Source organism: Charadrius vociferus, unplaced genomic scaffold, assembly GCF_000708025.1.
Source record: "Charadrius vociferus isolate BGI_N301 unplaced genomic scaffold, ASM70802v2 scaffold502, whole genome shotgun sequence".
NCBI classification, from domain to species: Eukaryota; Metazoa; Chordata; class Aves; order Charadriiformes; family Charadriidae; genus Charadrius; species Charadrius vociferus.
Window position 1 is genome coordinate 12,368 of NW_009647233.1, and position 6,169 is coordinate 18,536.

Genomic DNA, 6,169 nt, shown 5'->3' on the forward strand with positions numbered 1-6,169 from the left:
ATCAAGCGGCTCAGATGCAATTTGTGAGAATGAGGTAGATTTGAGCAAGCAGTGAGCTTCGGTTGTCTTAAAATTATTGCATAGTAAAAAGAAGGAAGGAGAGATGTTGGAGGCAGGTCTGAACAGACACTGGGCTGGAAATCAGCTAAAATGAAAATGTGTTGGTGTTTTGTTTTTTTTTTGGTTTTTTTTTTTTTAAAAAAAGAAGGCTTACAAACCCTCACAGCCTGAGTTTTCTATGGAAACTGTAAAAACTCCAAGGAGTCCCCAAGCAACAATTGCTCTGTCTGCTCTTGCATTTCAGAAACATGCCTTGGAAAGTCTACTGTCTCCTAATAGCTCACTGGCTACTAAATGTAAGTGGCCAAGATTTATTTGGGGTGAGGGAGATGAAAGGGAGTCAAGTTTATAGTCTCTCTTTGCATTTTGGTTTGTAACAACCCCAGGCTCATGCAAACGAAACTGCCTGCAGAGACTGTCTTACTCGGGATAAATTTGCAAAGCCAGAAGCACAGCAGGAAAGTGCAGCATTTTGTTCTCTTGATACCATTTACCAGCGCTCCCAAGCGTTCATCTGTCTGCTGTTACAGCCCTCGGTGCTGTTGTGTTTGAGTGTCTCTCAAACACTAATTAAAGGAATGAATCCTCCAGCCACTGTGCTGAGCCGTCAGCTACGGTACATGAATGCCGGTTTGACCTGAGGGATGCTTACGCTGTTCGTTAAGCTGCTGATTGGATCCAAGCTTCAGCCCTTGGTTGGAAATGATCCGAACTACTGAGACTCCTGCCTTCCCCTGATGGCTTCTTGGAGTGTGCTTGCAAGTCCTCCAGGAGCTGGATGCTACCATTGCTTGAGTTTTCCCGTAAATGTAGGTTGGACTGCAAACCATGTGGAAATTCCCAGAACTAGCAGCAGCGATTTAGGTTTTTCAGGTTGCCTTTGCACTGGAGGAGGGAAGGTGTGCTCCTGTACTTACGTACAGAGGGCTGTGGTCCCTTCTGGTTCTTTAGCTCTTCTAGGATGTCTTCACTGAGGCACAGTCACAGCAAGTCAGGAAGCTTAGTGGAGCCGTAGCCTCCAACCCAAGTAATTGATCCATGTGAACATGCTTTTGGTCCATGAGCCAGATGGGTTAAGGCCCTCACAGTCGAACAGGACTGACGGATGAGCAGCTCTCAGAAGGAAATCATATGTCTGCTATGGCCTCACCATTGCCTCCTGAGAGGTGGAAAGACCTATTGACATCTCCCTACACTAATGCAACTTGTAGGAGGGAAAAACAGATAGACACACCTTTAAAAAAAAAAAAAAAAAAAGAAAAAAAGCAGGGGGAAAATTGTCATCTGGAGTTTCCCCTCTCTGATGGTCATTAAACCAAATACCTGGACCACTCCTTACTGGTTGCAGAGAGAAAAAGGGGTGATGTGAATCCCACCCGGAGTTTTGTAAGATAACTGGTTTGATTTAAAGCTCCAAGCAACCAAAAGCCCAGGTTGTCTTGAGGTTGACTGTTTCAGCAGTTAATTCCCCACATTGTCAGAAAACTTCCATTTCATTTCAGGCCTGAATTTGCCTCCTTTTGGCTTCTGACTCTTGGATTTCATTATGTAGTCATCAGCTGACTGACTAAAGAGCTGTCTGCTATCAAAAATCTCTTCCCTATGCAGGTACTTGTGGGCTGTGATCAAGCCACCTCTTAACCTTCTCCTGGATAAGCTATTAGCTTGAGATACTTATGGCAGGTTTCCCAGACCTCAAACCGTGCTTATAGCTCTTTCCTGAACCATTTCCAATTTCCCTTTTTTTTTTCTTTTTTTTTTTCCGTCTGATGTCCTTACTGAAATGTGGACACCAGAACGTGACAGTCTCTATAGTCAGGCCTCATAAATACCATATGTAAAGGAGATGCCATCTTCTTTCTCATCGCTTGTTCACTTGTGCATACACTGAAGGGCTGACTGTGGGTCCCATCTCATCATCTGTGACCTCAGGCATGTCTTGGGATTTCAAACTCTCTGGGAATGTACTTGCTGAATGTGACCTACTTTCCTTGTTCCTGGAATTGCAGCCCTGTAAGAGGAGAAAGCCAGCCCTTGGTTGGGGCAGACAATTAGGGCCTGATGTGACCCAGGTTCAGCTCCCTGCCTGCCAGAGGCTCCTGGAGAAAGCCCAGCTGATCCCTCTGGGGTCTGAACACTGAGGTATTCACTTGGGTTCAGCATGCGTGTTTCTGATTTAGGGCAGCCGTGAACCTCTTGAGGTGCCTTCAAGCCCAATTAGTATTCATCCCATATACTCCCTTGTTTGTTGGCTGTGTGAAGGGGTGACTCAAAATCACATGTACACAAGAGAGTTGCTGGTGAGAAGGAGATGGGATCTGCTGCCTTAGCCACAGGTACTGGATATTAAGTGGTGGTTGACATTCTTTTGTATGGTTTGGGTGGAAAATGCCAGGAGAATAATGGAATATATTTTTTCTCTCCCTTTTGTGACATCTTTAACAGCAATTATTTCATATTTTCTTTTACACCGGTGATAAAAAATATTGAGTAACGTTAGATCAAGAGCAGATTCCCTTTTGAGATCAGAGCAGAAGCATGTGCATATGGCTTAATCGCTTCCCGATTGCAATTATGGTGGGGGAGAGCTCACTTAACTGGTAGTGTTGTTTGTTTTCAATCAGAATGACATGCATGCAAAAGTGCTCTTCAGGCAAAAGTGTAACATTAGTGCTGTTGGCTTTCAGTCTTCTTTGTGGTTCTATAAAAAATAGTGTGCATACACATAAAATGTTATCTAATAGGCAATAGTTGATATTATATGTAATTAATATGATATATTTCTCCAGTCTTGACAAGACTTGTGGTCCAGAAATCTGTTAAATATTATGATTTATGCTATGCAGTATGCTGTTCTCCCCTGCTCTTACAGAGGGGCTAGGGAATAGTAGGAGAATGGGAAAAAGCTATTGTTTAGCAATTGCTGTCTAGGGGGTAGTTGAGGGAATTGTAAATTATTATAATTACATATTTAAATGTTTTCAAGGCTGCCTAAAACCACAGCTTCAGAAGAATAGAGCTGGGTAATAATTCTGGTGAGAGTTAAATCTATCCGGAAAAATACTGTTTTGGAACTCAGTAGAATTATTTCAGGTGGAAGTGAGAGATAGGAGGAAAAATAATCAAAAAGTTAAAGCCCTTTATCTTTTCCATGGGCAAGTGGCTTTCTAAGATTTTTTTTTTAAAAAAAAAAAGAAAGAAAAAAGGAAAGGGAATGTAGCGATAGGACAAAGGGTATTGGTTTTAAACTAAACAAGGGTAGGTTTAGGTTAGATATTAGGAAGAAATCATTTACTCTGAGGGTGGTGAGACACTGGAACAGGTTTCCCAGAGAAGTTGTGGATGCCCTGTCCCTCGAAGTGTTCAAGGCCAGGTTGGATGGGTCTTTGAGCAATTTGGTCTAGTGGAAGATGTCCCTGCTGGTGGCAGGGGGTGTGGAATTAGATGATCTTTAAGGTTCCTTCCAAATCTAACCATTCTATGATTCTGTGAAAATAACCTGGGAAGACCACAGTAGTTTGGGCCAGCCTGAGACGATTGTACATTTAGACAGCAAAGCGAAATTGTGTTGCCGGCAGTGTCTGGCAGAGCAAAGTGAATATACATTTCTGGCTGGGCAGATGTCATAACAGTTTCTACAGAAATCTTTCTGAGGTTGTAGCTGATACTCACAGGCTTTTTCCCTCCTGCTGGATGTGTACTCATGGTACACCTGCATATACCTATGAGTATACATATATTCCCATCAGCCAGTCCAGATCTCATTGTAGGATGTAAACAGTGTGACGTCCTTTGCTTTCTTATTACTAAATACATATTACATTAGTCTCATCCAAGACCCCACCTCTTCAGCCTGCTGCCCCATGTGAATGGGGTCTTGCTACAAAACCACGAAAGCTTCAATGAAGTCAAGGAGGTACTGGGAAGCTGAGCAAATGGGCCCTGCTTTTGGACTTGTTGTCCCCCATTAACTGCTCTGACCACTGGCTTGTTGAATGACCTTGGGGCACACGCTTTACCTCCTTACCTTGGTCCAACCATGCAAGGAGAAAGGAGCTGGGTTGTCGTTTGGAGAAACCAGACATTGCATCGAGTCCTTGGCCTCCTGGGGAGGGTTTGGCATCTTCAGGAAATGTTTGGCACCTTGAAGCTGCCTTGGCCTGAACCAGGGTGAATACTTCAGTAAATTTGACTTGCTGTGTTTACTTCTGCACAACATGTGCCCAGAAACACGTGGACAAATTGGAGAGAGTTAAAAGAAGCAGTGATAACCAAAGAGCTGATGAGACTATTTTTAAGAAAAAAGATTTAAAAGTACAACATCCTGTGCCGGATCATCTGTTCTGGGGCCTGTGATTAATGTTAGCTGGAAAGGAGGTCTCAGCTAAAGCTGGGACATGATAATAGTTTAACAATAGTGAAGATGTCAACACTGTGGAGGGTAATGTATTCCTTAGTGTGGTTTAATGAGGTTGTAATAGTGAGGTAATAGGATGAGATGAAAATGATCATTTAGGCCATCAGTGAAATCTGTTTGGCTTGGAATTGTCCTGGACGGAGGAGGGAGTGGGTGGTGGGGTGTGTGTGGAAGCCACATTAGCTGCAGTTTTTAATACTAAAATGGACAATATAATTAGGGGCAGGAATCCACATTAGCTGAGAGATGGAAAGGGCGAACCAATAGGTGTGTTTGGTCTCTGGTTATTTATTTTTTTTTAAATGAGGAAGTTACTGCAGACAATTGGTGGAAATCTTATTCTGTGGCTTTCCAAACCAGACCACTGGAAATTCTTTTCTTTTTTTGCTTTTATCTCCCTTTCCAGGTGCAAATGTTTGACATAATTATAATACAAAGCATGCACATTTTTAGGTGATGAGTGCAATCAAAAACCTAAACTTTGATTTCAGCACCATCCACTGGAGGGGAAAAAAAACCACAACAGCTGTCATCTCAGCTCCTCCTACATTCCAGATGAAAGCATCTCTTTACTCTTGGTGGGGAAGTATTCGCAACAGAAATGACCCTAATTCTTTCCTGAAAGGCCAATGATGCCAAGGTCAGAGAGATAGCTTTATGGGGTAGGAGGATTTGATCCAGTAAGTGGTTACGCACCCATACATTTTGCATCCCTTTTCTTTTGGTAATGTCTCTGTGTAATCGGACAGGTGCATAGTATTTTGAACATATTTTTTCCATTATCTGCTGGGGTAGCTTCAACTTATCACTGAGATTCATAGGAACTGGATGGCTTTTGCAAAGGAGTTTCTGGATGGAACGCATTAACTGCAGACTGGAGTTACTGCCAGTGGCCTCCCCGTGAACTTGTAATCCTGGCCTTTGAGTAACAACTGTGAAAAATCAATGACGATCACTTCCATTTTTCTTGCCGCCGCTGCTGGCTTGTAAGACCCATTTTTCTCTTTCCTTTTTCTCCTTTTGTTTTCTCAGTGGGAAGGGAAGAAACGAGGCTCAGGATTTAAGCAGTGAACAGTCCTTGAAAAGATACACAGCTGGGGTTCCCCTTAGGAGACTTTTTTTATATCATGTTAAGCTGAAGAAGACTCTCTAAGCAAATACCGCTACGTGATATTCAGGGTGAGTTCGTTCAGCACCCAGTGACAGTTTGCAAGACCAAATTGGGAATAATCTGGTGTGATCTAGATGGGAAGTTGATGGAATCGGTCTAGATTTATGGCTCCTGAAGGGTGAGTTGAATTTGGGCTGGTTAGTTGAATTTTTGTCCACGTTGGCTCTTGATACATCACTGTACCATGCAGTTCCAGGAGTGGCTTCTTTAGTATGTCTCCTCTGTCTCTCCCTGCTCTCTTCTGCAGAACTCAGTGTGGGTCCTGTGGCTCTTTCACTTCTTCATTCCAGATGAGGTACCTGCTCCTGTACCACCTTTTGCAGCTTATGCTCCAGCAAGAATAAAAGTCCTGTTTGCTGTGGCAGTTGGCATTAGCAACAGTCAGTGATCCTACAACCCTGAAAGTCCATCCTACTTCATAGACTTCCAAGGCAAAAGTTGAATGCTCAGCAGATGTGGAAAATGAGTGTGGGCTGAAACCTTTGTTCTGAAGCACCTCAACACTGGGTAAGCCCTGGTAT